This window comes from Colius striatus, chromosome 11, assembly GCF_028858725.1.
Source record: "Colius striatus isolate bColStr4 chromosome 11, bColStr4.1.hap1, whole genome shotgun sequence".
NCBI classification, from domain to species: domain Eukaryota; kingdom Metazoa; phylum Chordata; class Aves; order Coliiformes; family Coliidae; genus Colius; species Colius striatus.
In genome coordinates this window covers 4,303,210-4,320,691 of record NC_084769.1, presented here as the reverse complement: position 1 = coordinate 4,320,691, position 17,482 = coordinate 4,303,210, and positions in this window count along the sequence as shown.

Sequence of the window (17,482 nt, the reverse complement as noted above, 5' to 3'; positions counted from 1 at the left end):
CTTACTGAAGCCTATCACCCTCTGAGCTCCAAGGAGCAGGACAAAAGCACTTCTGTCCACAGGTGATTTTAGGCTCCAGTTTAAATCTTCATGCTTAAGTCAAACCCATATTTTTTAGATCAAAACTGCCTTCTTAATTTAAGACCAGTCGTGCCCTCCCTCCCGTTTATTCCAAACAGCAGTGGTCAAGGGGTATGTGAACGTGTGTTAAGGACTACAGGTTTGTCTGATTTGGTTTTTGGGAAGCATAAGCTGAGCATCAGACTGTGATTATTGAAAGCTAATCTAGGTCTTCAGGCACAGATCGGATTCTTTTTTTCCCCTCCTACATCATTGCTTCAGCCATGCCTATGTCATTTTTTATTTCCTGGGCTACCCTGCTGTTCTTAAGCTCTATTTTTTCTATATCTTCAAAACCAAGGGCAATTCACATGTCTTCTCAAGATGCTCTGGTTGGTGGTGTATGAGCCTGATTTCCTCTCCAGAGCTTTTCATACCCTCTTGATACTGTGCTGTGGCCTGAGCTGGAGCTCTGAAACCCCAATTCAGATGATTCCTGCACCTGCCTCTGCTACCAGCTTCCCAGGTGGCCTTTGGAATATTTTCATTTATACACTATACAGTGGTTTTAAACCACTCTGGCTTCTAACTTGCATCTGAGACTGCTGCCATGTATTTTAATGCATAATGCATTTTGGGATACAGTTTGTGTTCTACTACGTGAAAAATGGTTGTATTGTTTGTATGGCAAATCATTTTTTAACTCACATCCCTGGGACAAGCAAAATGAGAGCAGTTTTTCTTTGATTGCTGTAGAGTCAGAGTGAACACAGAACAGAAAAGGTTTTTCTTTCTTGTGGATGTGTGTTGCAGTGTTTGGGGCTGTGTCATGTGTGTTGGTGAAGCGAGATGCAAGGCAGACTTGCTCAAATTGATTGGTTTTGAGGGAAGTTGTGTGGTGGTGTAGCTCACAGTGGAGCTGGCACAGCTTCCAGGCCTGGGGTTAAGTTACTCAGTTTGGTTCAATTGGTAATTAATAAAAGCAATGGCCAATTTGACTTTATACCATGTGTCTGTCTGTGTGGAACCTGGCACACGCAAACCCTCTTTATACCAAGCAAGATGGTAAGTGTATTTTTTCAATGTGCACATTATTCTGGGGCCTTGGAAGCGTGTGAAGTTCTGGTGAAAGGGAAGAAGCCTCCTGGCCCTTGACATGAGTTTTTATCAGTAGTTAAACCCAACTTTCAGAATGTTTCTTAAGTTCTGATGTAGGCTCACGTCATACAGCTTCCAGATTTTCAGTAGACAAGTCCATCGGAGTTTCAGGGCAGCATCCCAGTAGTTGGGTTGACTCATAAGCCCAGAAGAGGCCACTAACATTTTGGTGCAAGACTTCCTCCCCACACCCCTCCAAAGCAGAACATCTGCTCCTTAGCATGCTGCTCATTTCCATGGCAGAACTCCAGTTGCTCTTCCAACGCAGAGCTCGGCAATAGTAGCGCTGGTGTCTGAGCTCTGGAACAAACCAAGTGGTTTGCATGTGCTTTTGTGTGCCATGAGTTATTTCTACTGTGTGCTTATTTATAATAATGGGCATTCATTATTATGAGAGTGCCTTTTTGCTCAGGAGTCATCACAGTACACGCTGCAAATGCATCTTGACAATAGTTTGTGTTTGTATATTATGGGCCCATAATACGTATTTATTTGTGTGTATAAAACCGTAATACCAAACGCATAGTAAAATAAAAAATCCAAACCCACAACCTTAGGAAATTGCATGAACAGTAGTTCCATTTATAATATCATATCTTGGCCAATTTTGTTATGTCCAAATATCCTAGTCACATTGTAGACTAACAGCCTGCCAAATTTCACTTAAAAGCACAGCCAATTTTTAAGTTACAGAAGCACAAAGAGCAGTGGAATGTTCTTTTTTAGGACTCCTCTAACTTAAACAAAAATTATAAGGTTTTTATTGTTTTGCTTAAATCCAAGGGAAAAAAAATATTTGCTGCAACTCAGCCTGGATCACGCTGCAAAATTCAGCATTTGGCTGTCTGCATGACCAGAGTATGCTGTTTAAAACAAGCTGATTTGCTTGTTGGAAGTTCAAAGCCCATGTAAAAAGTATATCTATTAGTAAATATGAGTCAGTCAGAGGAATTTTTATTAATGGAATCTCGTTTTATTTTTTATTTATTTATTCCCACCATCCTTCAAAACAGAGCAGTTCTCCCATTGGGCTGTTAGCTAGAGAGATTTTCCCCACTGACTGCTGCTCTGAATTGAGGTCTTTACAGATGCTTTATCTCGCTCTTTTCAGATTGTAACAGGATATGCTGTCTCACTCACACTGCAATAAAGAGAAAGTTTAAAGTCATCTAAAGCAAGAGATGCTGACTGATTTTTGTGCTATGGTGGTCAGGAGCTACTGTTAAAACGTCTTAAAGGAAGGGAAATAATATTAAAATTGTGGATGTAACCCCAAATGTTGCATGAAAGACTTGTGGTTTTATTTTAACTGAGGTTTTGTTGGGGGGGGTTGGGGGGGGGGGGAAGAAATCACTTTTAAGATTTCTCATCTACATACTTAAAATCATTTTCCACCGGCATCAAAGGCACAAATGCATGGATTCATTAGAATAATTACAGAAAAAAAAGAGAAAGAGAGAGAAAAATGGAGTCAGTGCATTAAAATCTCCATTTTAGTGCCTGCCGTGAGGGGGAAAACAGTTAATTAGGGCAGCACAAGACAGCACAGAGAAAATGTGCTGTGTGACAAAGGTGGCAGAACTCTGCAAAGATCCGCATTGAATAAGTTACAACCGGCCCTATGAGATGGCTTAAAAAAGGGAGAGAGGTAAATACACATATCCCTAAAAGCTCACGCTGCAATCCCCCATCCCCTGACTCGAACGTTTCCAGGAGGTGACTGCTGAGCAATAGCATTTGTGTCCCCTGAGCAGCCGGGTGGCTTGTGCTGCTGCCCTGGCCGCGCCGCCTCCAGCCCCACGCAGCTTTCGCCTCCTCTCCTTCCCCAGCACAGCTTCTCGCCCTCCTGGCCAATCGCGGCTGGAGAGCCGGCCCAGGACCTCGCTTTGGTGCTCAGCTCCAAATGTGATTCCAGCCCTGACAGGGGGATTATAGGAAACAGATGACTTACGCTTCTAATTTGTGGCCTTAAATTGCAAACAGAATTTCAGGAGTCGAGCGGAGTAATAAATGGCAATAGAGAAAGCCACACACAGCCAAATCAGTATGTGGTGGTTGTAGGTTAAACTAAATAGGAAGAGACAGGTTATGATGGTTTAGTGTATTACAGAGAAGAAAGTCTTAAATTACTAGTGCTGAGAGGTATTGCACTATGGCAGACAGTATTGCATTGTGTAGTCTACAGATATCACGAGCAGAACAATAAAAAAGCAGGTTTAGCATAAAACCTGTTGCTGGACAAATCTTTTTTTCTTTTCCCCTTAGAAATGGAAGCCGTGTTTTATGTTTGTTTTGACCTTAACTATATGCTTGCCCCTTAACATCTGTTTTCTACCGCTGCAGTTTTTCACACCAAATTAACTGTCAGGGCTTCAGATAAAATAAGTCAAAAATACTTCCAAATTATTATATATATATATATATATATTTTTTGTGTTGACTTTCAGGACTAGAAGAGTGTCCTGTTACTCTTCCTGTCCTGAATTGCAGTGCTTATCTCTCGCGGGCGTAAAATAGACGCCGTTAGACATTTTCAAATGATTGAAAATTAGAATGGCAGATTTTAAACTTTTTTTCCCCCTCCTCCTTTCTTTTTTCTTTGCTTATGACAGCTCTGCCAGCTACTGCTTTTTGTGTTGTGGCATCAGAGTAGGTTTTTATCCTTTCACGCTGGATCTGCTGGCTTCTTTTGTTATCATTTGTAGCTTCTGGTTCAGAAAAGCTTCGGCGTGTTTATTTAATGATGATTCGTATCAAAAGCTTGCTCCATGGTGTTAATTGGTGCATGCTCCTCGTAAGCCTTACATTATAAAGATATATTCTTAGAACCTAGAGCAGTTTCAGACCTGATATGCCGATGACTAACGCAGGATTCGCTTTTTTTTCACCCCAGTACAAGAGGGAAGGAGAGATGAGGAATACGCTTAAAGGTCTGGAGGAATAGAGGGTACCACAAAGGCAAATGTCAATTGTTAGTATTTCTTAAACCTCTTAATTTAAAGATGTACTTAAAAAAACTGGATAGAGTCTTTTTCTTTAAGATTACGTGATCTCTGGAGTCTCTGGAAGCCGTTTGAATAACATTCCCGTTACACGCCAAGTAACGCTGTGATATTATCCTACCACCCACATAATATTGCCATAAAATGACAACTGGCTGGACCTACACATAGCATTAACCCAAAGATTTAAAACAAGGGAGGAAAAAGAAACCTTTGTCTCCCCATTACTTTGCATTGCAGTGTCGTACAGGCCATTAATCTGTGCAACCTGTAGGCTCCATCCTGGTGATTTCCCATTTAGTCTTTTGGGACATCGTAGCAGAGTCCAACATCGAGGTTTCATTCCAGGCACTGGAGCCTGCCTGCATTTGAATGAACATAACTGTTATTATTGCAAAATGATTATTGTTTTAAGCAGATCTTTTGATTATCATTGAAAATGACTGGCTAAATACATTTTGATTAATCACTTGCAAAAATTATGCTTGTTAGAGCTGTTTTATATTCTCTGTTGCTGTGTTCTCACTGTAGGTTATAGTCATTTCTTTACAGCTGAAGATTTTTTCCCTTTAAGTCACCTGGTGAGAAAGGAAAACAAATCCTAGTTGAAAGCTTTTGTCTGTGAGACAGAGTCCTCTTTTCATCCCTATGTCCTTTAAAAAAATGCTCAATTATTGTCTGTGCCATAGAGGAAAGAATGGGGCCTACATAGGACCTGAACCTTTTCAGACAGGAGATGGCTTTTGTTTTTGCACCCCATCAACACTGCTCACCTAATTAAATCTGATATCTCTGGCTGAAGCAAAATGATTTGTTAATAGTTCTTTGGGAATTTCCTTAATGAGTTTAGATGTCTTTTGTATGGTACATGTGGGGGTATTTTGCAAATGGAGCTGAAAAAGACAAAAAAAAAATAGAAATGGGGCAAAGAAAGAGGAGAGAGAGCATCAAACCAGGGAGCAAGGTGTGGGCTGACGGCGGGTCCTGGTGGGCTGCAGCCAGTCATTAGCTAGGGACACGCAGCAGAGATCCTTGGGAAGAGCCCTCCCCATCCCACACAGCCAGGGACATCTGTCAGGGACTCAGATATTACACCTTGATCAGGACGAGGCAGTGACACCGTTTTCTTTAACAAACACCAGCAGCTTTTCTTTCTCCTTTATTTTAACATTTCTCAGGGGTTGGATTCCCTTTCTTCTCCTGCTCTGCTGAGAGTAAAAGGAGCTTGTTAACTTGCTTAGATATTTTGACTGCTGATGCACTTTGGCCACTTGCCTGTGGTAACAGTGTCAAAGCATTACTAGGGATAATTGCTATATTTGCAGTCTGAAGAGTGCTCTGACTTAGTGTTCAAGCTGCTGAATAAAAAAGAAATTGTCATTTTGGAAGAAATCTGTGAATTACCCTCCCAGTTAAAAAAGCACACAATTTTCAAAATGCCTTTTTCCCCTTGTATTCAAGCATAATGTTATGCAGATAATTAACATTTTAATAAATCGCTTAAAATATGAGATAGCAGCTCAAAAGGCCTCGGCTTCAGTAGGGTTTTGTTTTGTTTTTATTTTTAGCTTTGGGGATTAACCACTATGGGGCTCTATTTCTTCATTCTGTGCATACCCAAAAGTACCCACCGGTCCATAAAAAACACCAAACGCTTCCAGCTTGGGCTTTTCAAAGCATACAGGATCAAGCCCATAGGTTTCCACCAAATTTACCAGTCTTCCTAGTTTCACACTTTGAACTGGTGATGTACAATATCAGTGTCCTGGTAATTACGAAGTAACAGGGATATTAAAAATATTAGTTACGTTGTCAATTGTGTCTCAAGTCATACTGCTTATGGATAGCCCGTGACAATTTTTTGATAGCCCTTCATTTAGTAAAGATGTGAATAATTTATACGTGCTCTGATGACATCCATTTTCTGAGTGGAAATTGAGACTATAATAGGATTTAATTGTATGAATATGCCATAAGAAATGGCATCTTTAAAGTGTGTTTGTTGTGCCTTACACCTTTCTGATATGTTTGTGCAATCCATTTGTACTGTCAACTTTTGCTTTGAAAGGTCAGGCTAGGTACCATAAGCAAGCTTTGGTCTAGGAAAAAAAGTCCAGATTTCTTGAAAACTCATTGAATGTCCTCAGGCTTTGTCTGATCCACCTTTGGCACCTGATGGGATCACGTCTGGTAGCAGTGAGGGATTGGAGTCCAAGGATCACGGTCTGTAGAGTTGGGTCAAGAGAGTCGGCAGCTCAGAGTGAGTAGAGGAAGAGATGCTCCAAGCAAACGTTGCTGCTTGGGGGCCTCTTTTATTCATATTTGCCCAAAAGCTCTAAAAAAGTAGAAAAGAAAAGATGTTTTCTGGTAGTCTGCATCGTGTTTCAAATCATACTCTTCTGGATTCACGCTTTCAAAGTTGTGCTGGATCTGCTGTATCATAACACCTAGGCAATATATAGTAGAATCATAGAATGGTAGGGGTTGGAAGGGACCTTTAGAGATCATCTAGTCCAACCCCCCTGCAGAAGCAGGGTCACCTAGATCAGGTCACGTAGGAACATGTCCAGGCGGCTCTTGAAGACCTCCAAGGAAGGAGACTCCACAACCCCTCTGGGCAGCCTGTGCCAGTGCTCTGTCACCCTGACAGTAAAATAGCTGCCTAATTCTGTCTGGAAATCCACCATTGAATATGATCTAGAGGACATCCAATAGGAGAAACTAAATGATGAAAGGCCTGAACGAACCTTTCTGATGCCTACCCTCAGACTCAAGTTAGTCAGCCTGGCAATTGCCAGCGTTAGCAGCCCTGATGCTATTCTTCCCTTACCTGTCTTGGGGTTTAATCCTGTTGCATCTGGCTCCTGTCATTTTATGACACACTGATAAACAGCTATTGATTTAATGGAAACTACATAGTTCTGGAAGCCAGGACGGTGCTTGGCCCCAGGAAATCTTGCGAGGAAGCACCTAGTGAAATTACTCATCCTGCGTTTTTCTGTTGCTTGTAGCCTTCAACGCTCGCCCAATCTAATGCAAAGTGAAGCGTACTTTGTTCCACTGCCTCCAGATACCTTGTGTGGCTGCCTGATGCACTCTGATGTGCATTTTACCTGGCATTTGGGAGTATTTGTTTAACACAGGCATGATTACTTTTCTTATGGTGTTAATTCTGAAAAATGCTGAGCTCTTCCAAAAAGTGCTGATGGATCTAGTGATGGACAAGGTGGCAAAGGGGAAAGGAATCTGACGTGGTGAAGGGTCCCAGCTGATGGGACCTGAGCCTGCTGTTGGGGAGGGTTTAATGAGCATGACCAATTTGCTGCTAATAGAATTGTTTGGGGGTCAGATTTTACTCTAGGTTATGTGTATTTAAATTTGCAACAGTTCCAGAGGCTTCATTTGTTGCTGGAGTTTTCAAAGGTGGGTTAGGTGAGAATCTGACTGCCTGTGTTTTGGGACGTTTTCTCCCTAGAAAGGGAAACCTTGTCCATTTTAATTCTTCCTTTATTTATTTCTTCCTTTAGAATGATGGTTTTGGTTTTGGAAGAGCTCTCTTTTTCCAGCTGGTTGTCCTGCACATTTTCAAACTACTTTTGAATTAAAAAAAAGAAAAAAAAAGACAAACCAAACCCAACCACCTAAATCCCACTAAAGAAGAGAAACCACCCCCCAAAACCCCAGAAATTCCAAAAGTTAAAGAGTATGAAAGAAAAGCTCCTTTCTGTTAGGGTAGGATCACCAGGGCTGGGATAAGCCCCTTGCAATATTATACATATTTGTAACATGAGAGCTATTGTTTTGAAGCTTTACTATGTTATTGTCCTGCTTGTCTGAGTAAGAAGCGTATATCTCTGGTGGATGGAGGTTAGCTAAGTAAGTCATGCATAGATGGAATTTATTAAGTTTGCATGGTAGTGACAGCTGTGAGTGGGAACAGTAACTCTGAACGTGCCAAGGGCTGAGAAAGGGAAGGAATTTTCATATGTGTCTTAAAGGAAAACGGCGGGGTAATTGTGAAAGCTCTTCTAATCACTCTATCTCATTACCGAGGGGAAAAGCCACTGAAATGATTTTTTTAAAGTGTGTGTAGCCTGTCAGGGAGGCTGTCTTTGGACAATCTCATCGGGCAGATGAGGACAGGGAAGAGTCGGGTTCTGTTAAGAACCACTGAAAGTCAGACAATTTAATACGAATCCATTCAAATAGAGTTATAAATACACATCAGTGTAATGTAGCAACTGGTTAAGTTATCTGTTAAATGGGCTAAAAATGTCTTTTAAATATAGAATTCACCCCCAAATCGCTTTCTAGCCATCTGATCTTCAGGAGCTTCTTGTGGAAACAACTTTTTTTCCTCCTTTTTTTTTTTTTGCATTCCTACTCTGCCTCCCGAGATGAAATTCACCTTCATAGCTGGATCATTAAAATGGCAGCTGTCACTTAGAGGGAGACAGATTCCAGTTGCTGGGGCTTGATCCTGGCAGTGCCACGTTTGCAAGTGACACATGGCTCTCTGGGACAGCCAGGAGAAAGGTCAACCTCGCCTTTGAGAGTGAGGAGTGGGCTCCCTGATGCCAACCCAGGCAAGGACAGAGGCAGAAACACCGGGAAAGGGGTAAATGGTTACTAATGGCCCGCTTGATATCCAGTCAGTGTATCGTTCTGGTTGTGGTGGATCAGGCCAAGCAACCTGTCTAGGGCACAGGTAAACTGTCCCAAAATAGTGAGAGGATATGCCTCCTGCCTCCCGATGCTGCAGTGAGCGCTTATGGATCAGAATGGACCAGGCTTTTTAATATCTCTTTGAAACCCTTCTGTGGTAATTGTGGGGCTACCAAAGTGAGAGGTGACCCCTTTGTGCCTCCTCTGCCTTTGATTCCCTCCTCCTCTCACCCTAACCCTGGATCCCACCTTCAGACATTGTCTCTGTCAAATGTGCCACAGGGTCCTGTCAATATGTTTTTATTTGATATAGGTAAAACACTGACCTGCAGAATACACCACCTGCCCTATTTTTCCGATAGGGCTGCTTTTCCCCTTTTGCTTTCCATGATATGTATTTTTAAAATAGCTGCCTTCTCCACAGCTCTCAGCACCATCCAGATTTTTTTTTTTCAGGCAGATTAAAATTAATTCTTCTTTTAGAGAACCCTTTAGGTGACATCTTTTAATTTTCACCTTTTCTGGGGCTTTTGTTGCAGCCTAAAAATGAGCTTACAGTAGCTTTGAATCCATGTTCTTAATGAAGCACTCCTTGCTCTCTGTTTTTTTTCTTGTTGTTAGACCACATAGGATATGTTCTGTTGATGTGTGGGGACTTATGATTAGATGAGAATATACCTCTGAGGAAGCTCAGATTATCACACATAAAGCATCAGAAATAGAAAAATGATGTGCACAACCATGAAAAAAACAATGGATCTTATCTTTAGGGTTTTTTTTTTTCCTCCTAATCACCCTCCAGCATCACCACAGCAGTTAAGTTGCCTCGGGGCTCGCTAGGATTTATAGTTTATTATAACATTGATAAGAGCAGCTGAGCGAACAGCGAACTGGATGTTTGGTAAATATTAGTTTGAATTCAGGGCAGAATTTTGATTCGATGTGTTCACAATTCTCTTGTATTTACACAGTTCACTGCAGAAATTGCACTGCATCGACTCGCTTGACAAACTGTGTGTACGCGTGTGTGCTTTTTTACCCGAGCAGATGCCTGAACTAACCCGTGTAGATCAAACAGCTCTCGTTGTGGCTGAAAACACAGTTTGAAGTTGATGTTCTGTCTGTCACATGAATTACATATTTCAGTTAATAAGTTATGCAAATGGTGAATTTTATGTTGGGCTTTTGTGCTGTGTTGACTTTCAGTTTTGAATAAGATCCAGGCTAATAGTTTGATGGTGAAATTAGTGAATAATTGGGAAGAGCAAATCATTGCTTTTGTGGTCTGTCAGTGAATCATTTAGATAAAACCGTTCCCTGTGATTTGTTTCTTCGCCTTATATTTTGACACTTGATGCCACATCACTAAGGGATTACCTCAAGAATCTTTCCCTTGATTTGCAGGGGAGTGAAATCAACCCCCCAACAGGAGGCCCAGCGCTGAGTGGGAATGCCGGTGTTACCTTAATGCTACCTAATGGATGTCACCTCTGTGGATTTATGAATCCCATTGCATGTAAATAATGGAGGAGATGTGATGCAATACCCTTCACCCCTCGTTCTCTGTGGCTCGCTGACATTGGAGTCTGAAAGTAGCGTCTCACAATCCAAATTCATTGTTCGATGTGAATTTTTAGCATCCGTATTTTTTCTAAGCATGGTCAAAGAAATCCCGAGTTAGACTGTTTTAAAACAGGAGATGAAGTAACACAAAATTTAAAGCAAAATTTTAATTCCCTGTCATTTTCTTTTAAGTAACAGATGAAGATCCATTATAAATCCTACTATGGATTTCTTCAGTGCAAGGGTGAGGGAGCACTGGAATGAGTTGCCCAGATGGGCTGTGGTATGTCCCTCTCTGAAGACATTCCAAACCCACCTGGACAAGTTCCTGCGTGACCTACTCTAGGTGGTCCTGCTCTGGCAGGGGGGTTGGACTGGATGAGCTTTCGAGGTCCCTTCCAGACCTGGGGATTCTGTGATTCTGTGAACACATAGCTGCAACTGATTACAAAAACACTGAGTTACCTGTAATGAGCTGTTTGCAGTATCTACCTGTTAGTAGGAAGGTAGAAGAACATGCTAGGCCTGACATGCCATGAGCCTGCACATTGACATGACCTATGTGCCCAACCTGCCAGAAAGGTCTTTGCTTCCCAGGGCTGGGCCATGCTGAGTGTTGTCACGTCTGGACCTCACATCTGCACAGCAAAGAAACTTCCATCACCTTCCTGAGAGCTGTTTGTAACTCATTAGGATAAATAAACAAATATATGTGGGAAAAAAAACCCCTAAAACAGCCAAACCCAAATCCCAGCTGATTAGATCTTTCTGGATAATTTAGGAAAAAAAATGCTGATATTCTACCCATCTTAGCAGAGGGGGTAACAGAATCCTTTTCTTTCAGGATTTTCCAGACTGAGGAAATCTGTTGGTGCTGTGAGCCAAAGAAGGAAAGAAGCAAAACTCCCCCCTGTTCGTGCTTCTCCAAGTTAAATCACTTATCCTTGTTTTACCAGCCTTTACCACAGTTTGTACACTTGCTCCAATTAAATGATTTTGTTACTTCAGGGGAGCTCGCCAGGCACTTACATAAATTCTCTTAATTTCTGAGTAATGCAGTCCTGACAATCACTTAAGACAGTACAGTTGATACAGCTGTCAGGGAAGACTCTTTTTCAAAAAGAATGTTTTTATAGAATATCACTGTGACACTTGGCTTAGATGGATGTCTTTAGCAGAATTTGATTAATGTAACGTAATAAAAGAGATGCACACTAAAGTGTCTGTACATGTCTTGTTAAGTATGTTTGATTCATTATATGTAGTTCTCCTCACTTCTTTTCTCTTTCCTCAGTTCATTTTTTATAATTTCAATAATATATCTATAAATATGAAAAAGTTGGCACTTTCTTTGACATATATGGCTATTAATTCATAACTCTAAAAAATTGTATCTTTCAACTTGTCACTTGAAAGCTTGTACAGTTTATTACAGTAAGTAACCTGTGTTGGAAATTAGATTTTGAACTTTAGCAAGGAGATAAATAAGCTTGTGGACATAGAAGTTATGGAGAAGATACCTAGATATAGTGCTAGAATAAAATTGCATGAAAAGATCACTTACTTGAAGATGATAATTTCAGAGCTCCCTCAGGATCACATTAAGATTGCATATTGAAAATGGGCTTCATCTTGAATTCCAATAACTTTAATTCCTAGAAATGGCATTGTTTCACTCAATCCAGTTCCTTGACTGGGGGTGTTTGTCTCATTCTGTAGGCCAATAATGTATATCAGCAGAAGGAAATCTCACTAAATAGATGAAATTTACTTTAGAAAGACTCCTGAAAAATCATCTAGGCCAAGCTTTGTCTTTCCTTTTGCAGTATCAATTAATCTGGGGAAAAGAAAAGCCTGGAAAATGTTGACATCTGTGTTACACAGCTTATGGCAACACTTAAAGTGAACTGGGTTAGATATTTCCTAATTGATCAACTATGTCACGGGGAAGATGCTCCATAATGCCTTTACTTTGCTTAGTTTTGCTTTGTGTGCAAAATAGACACACTGCTTGTTTTCTAGTTAGTTTTAAGTCTTTGTGATTTTTTTCAGAGCTTATCTGACAGGTCCAGTTTATTCTTTGCATCAGGTCTAGGACTGCAGAGACTGTCCCACTGAGGATTCTGCAGCTGGGATGTCTCCTTTGAGTGAATGCTTCTCAGGACTTGGGGAAACTTTCTTTAGTGAATTAAGCAGAGCAGGAGCTCCTGAGCTGGATGCCCGTGGTGATACAGCTCAGCAGGACAGCATCAGCCTTCCTGGTGTGAGTGCATGGAAGGTCTAGGGGGTAAAGCTTGGAAGAGCAAGGCTTGAGGAGAACAAAGGAAGGATGTGAGCTCTCTGTGGAATGATCTCTGTCCTCCTGCCAGTAGGACTGTTTCATTTGGTTACAGCAGGGCACGGGGTGCTGGTGACTGTGATGTGGCAGGTAGGAGCTGCCACCGCCGACATCCAGAGCGTAGACCACATGAAACAGGGGCTGGGTGGAAGTGTGTGCCCTGGGGCCAGGCAACGGGTGGAAGGTGGGTTTGTCGGCAGCAGAAAATACAGAAGTTGAGGCAGCCCAGGAGCGATGGGAAACCGCAGAGTGCAACTGCTGTACAGGTTTACAAATCATGAGGCGCCTGAGGATTACACAGCCAGCAGGGCAGACGTGGTGGGTAAAGATGTGTGAAATCAAAGCTCCCAAGTGAGGACAGATGGACCAGCTGCAGGAAAAGGGAGGCGAGGAAGGTGGAGACGCAACAGAAGACGTGCCGTTTGGTATGCGGTGTAGGCGCGTTCTGCAGGCACTTTTTTTCCCCTGCAAAGCAGGGGTGTTATTACTAATGTTTTGCCCTCATTTCTCTTAGACAAGGGCATGTGGTGTTTATAATGTGTAGCCTCAGAGTGTGGTTGTACCAATCAAGTGTATGCAGTAAACAGGATCAAAAAGGAGGCAGGGGGACTCGCTCTTGGAGCTTCGCTGTTTTCCAAAGCCTTGAGGAAGTGCACATGGTTCCCTGGAAGCCAGAGCTGATTGCCACGGGTTGATGGGCACTCTTCCAAAGGGAACTTAGTGTTCACAAAACAAGGATAGTGTCCTGGGATGAACACCAGACCGGTTGCACATATACCAGTAACAATAATACACATGATGTGGGTAAAAGATGACAGCATTAGGTACCATCCCTCTGGAAAACGTTGGCTAGTAAATCAGGACTTGTGCCATGCCCAAGAGATGGGAGAGCCACTCCAAAGCTAGTCCTCGATGACACAGTCACTCTTGGGTGCCAAACTTCCTGCCTCCTGAGCAGGGAAGACAGTCCTGGCAGACAGACACAGGGAGGAGATGAACTCTCTTTGCTCGTAACTTTCTTATTTATAACAGCCGTTAACTAGCCAGGTAAAGAAAGCTCAGCAGGCTTTTCACCTTGAACAAGATGTATCTCAGGGGAGTCAAACCAGCTGTATTGATTCCTGTCAGCACACTTTTCTTTGGGGAATCATTTGTTTTATAAAACCAGACTGCCAGATCTGTACAGCAGAAGGAAGTAGGAGAAAAGCAGGTTTTGAATGAAAATGACGAAACCTCAAGAAGTGAAGAGCTCCTATCAGTGATAATCTACAATATCTGAGCATGAGAAGCTAGGATGGGCACCTGAACTAATGAGTAGGTGGCAGGGGTGAGGTCCACGGCTGTAAGAAAAGAAACTTTCATGGACTTGCTCACCTCTGTGAGCACAGTTCACCTCCAAGCTGATCATCAGGGGTTAAAAAGTACCCTGATGTCTCTGAAGTGTTTTCAGCAGGGCAATTAATCTCACCCTTCATGTGTCACAAGCTCCCTCTGCTACTACCTTTGCCTGGGTTTCAGTTTCTGATGCTGATGTTGCTGTCTCACGCAGATGTACTTAATGCCTGCTGCCAGCCCATGATTTACTGTCTGCTTTGTGCCTAAAGCTGCTTGTGATGCACCCCACCTGTGCTCCACACCTATTCTGCTTGAGGGGCACAAGTCTGCAGTGGTCACTTTTAGTGTGCTGGGCTGCACACAGGTGTGAGGAGGCACTATGGGAAGAGGGTTTGCTACATGTAAAAGTCAGCAATGAATATTGCCTTCTCTTGACTTGTGGTAACGATTTGGACCCAAATACCCGACATCCATAAAAATGACATTATTCATGAATGTGCAAAGATTTTGCCAATCTTCTTGAAAATATTGCACTTTAATATGAGCATGTATGTGAGCACAGTAGCATGTTTGAGGTTGTAGGGCTGCTCAGGAAGTGCTTCACCCAACAGCTGTTCTTAATTCTCTTCTTGAATCCACTGCTATAAAGTGGCTGAGACTCAGAGGAGCATCCTTAGCTGTAGAAAATGAGGGATCTTCTCATCACTATGATTTGGGATGTACATGCTGGGGAGAAAATAACCAGCTTCTACTATGAATCAGGTAAAGGACTAGAAGATAGATTTCCCACACCTAAATAAGTATTTTTACCTGTAGGTGAAAGTATACGTGATTACAATGAGTAACAGAGACAGGGGATTAGGCTGCCCATTCACACTAGGAGGAGGATTATAATGGGTCTCAATGCACACCAGGAAGCCTCATGGGTCTCATTTGCTAATTTAGGTGGTCAGGAACCGCCTTCAGGGGCACACAGGTGTGCACAATAGAGGACAGCCTTGCCACTTAGCTCAGCATTGCTGAGGATTCCTAGATCAGGTGTGATGCTTGGCCCTGATTGAGGGCAAGTGACTAGTAGAGGAGCTGGGCTCTCTCATTTCTTGTTTTGAGGAAGGAAAGAAGAGTGTGCTCATTTTTAAGGTAAGAACAGCTACTGGGGGTGTGAAAACTAAGTTGAGGCAATGTGCTCTGATAGCTTGTGATCTCTTTGTGTTTAAAACCTTAACAGTGAAACTTGAATTTCCTTTTTTGTGCTGGGAAAAGTTTGGTGCAATTGGTCTTGTGGATGTTTAATGTTTGAGCCCCGGTTCTGTCTTTTGCTTTGGTGTCTTCAAACAAAACTCTTGATTGTATTTTTAAATAGAACAAGTAAATAAGGTTGTCTTAAAGGAGTTAGTGTATTTACTTGTGTGATTATATTAAGTGTGTGCTTAGTTGTTCTTTTGATACCAGCCAAGGTACATAGATAGCTGCTCTGGGTAGTTTTTGTGAGCTGATACCTCTCCTTTCTATTAATTTTTAGGGCTCCTTTTTTTGTGTGTTAGCTAGTGGGGCTTGTAAGATGGAAAGAAATAGTTATTGTAAAATTGCTGTAGGTATAGAACCTTTGCGTGCAGTTAAAGTTGAAGGTATTACAAGTGGCTTTGAAAGCTATTCTCTAGCAAAAGAAGAGGCTTTCCTTCTGGAAGATATTTGTTCCTTATGCAGAGTAACAGGAAGAATATTGAAAATGCCTGTGCCTGGTTTGCTCTAGCCCCATAAATGCAATGAGTCAGGTGTCTTGCCTTTACGTGCTGAGCTGCAAGCTAAAGGAAATATACTAAAAACAGTTAAGCTGGAAGAATAAACCTTTTCTGATTGTTGATCCTGAAAGCACTGGGAGCTGATCTGATATGGGGGTGGGTGGTGGGGGGGGGGGGGTACCCAGCTGCAAGTCTTCAGGAAAGGGGAGGAAGAATTGGTTTGCAGCCTCTGGCCGAGGCACAGGTTACTGAGAACCAGGGCAGTGAACGGTTTGAAAATGAGGAAGGGGTGTTGCAGGGTATAAAATTTCTTCTGGAAAGAAGGGTGTGTGTTGTGGTGAGAGCACAAGGAGGTCAGGCAAGAAAACCGTAAACACCTCTCTGGCTGGGCTGTTTCCTTCCCTGTTCCCTCTGCAGTGTGGCCTCCCCTGTTATCCCCAGCAAGAAGTGAGAATTAAAAAGTGGTATATTTGAGGGTGTCGGTGTCTCTGCTGCACCTGCTCAAGTGCTGAGCTGCAGGTGTTTCTGGCCACATTCATACTACTGCTCCTGCAAAGGGCTGCAAGCTCTCTGAGCTGTGCACAGTGTGGCTGCCCACGTTTGGGGTGCTGGGGAATGCAGGGTGCTGCAGGAATGCTCTTCAGGTCACACCAGAGAGGTAGCTGAATGCAAAGTTCTTTAACATGTTTGCTAGCTGTAGCCCCCAGTTTATTGTTCTGCAATCCCCTTTCTCCCTCCCTCAAAGGAAAAAATCCATGCTTTAACAAACCTCCTTTTCTCAAAGTGCCTCTACTGCCTTTCTAAGTTTAGTTTTCTCTCTTAATTGCATGCCAAATTGGGGAAAAGATGGGGGGGAGGGGGGAAGAAATTGGTTAATTGATTAGTAATTTAGTCTCTGGTGATATGCTTATTTAAGAAATCTGCCGGAGTTATATATGTCAAATGATTCACATAAAAACAACATCAAGTGAATCATATATAAAAATGACATAATTGCCATTAAACTTAGAAGCCATATGTGTGGCTGAGGAAATTACTTTATTGGCTTCACCAACTCTTTTATATTTCTTCTCAAAGCCGGTTATACTCTTGTGAACGGAGAAGGCATGTTTATGTGTAGGAAAATAGCCCCTGAGTGTGTTATTTGGAGATCTGTTAATTCAAGGAAGTAGGTGCATATTCCAACCCTGCAGGAGAAAATCAAGAGTTGTGAGTGTTGGGAAGCTGAGAAAGGGGTTTGTTGCTTTTCCCTTTTTCTCATCAGCAAGATTAAATGGCAGCGCTTGCAATATGCACCATTTGAGATTTTTACTGCTCTCTGTTATTTTTAGTACTTGGAGGGAGATTAAATGAAATCCGGGATTATTTCAGACAGTGTTAAACTTTTTATTGCTCATTTCTGCCATCAGGCTCAGGCTGACCCAGTTGGATGGGTCATTACAGAACGTGGGCTCTCCTCTGTGTGCACCCAGACAATTAATTCCTCTACCTATACCTTATCTTAAAAGTTGAACATTGCAACGGTAAAAGCAAATATAGCTATTAACACAGCTAGTCTTTTGACATTACTTGGTTCTCAGAAGTCTGTTGTGTGCTGAACATCACATATGCAAACAGTA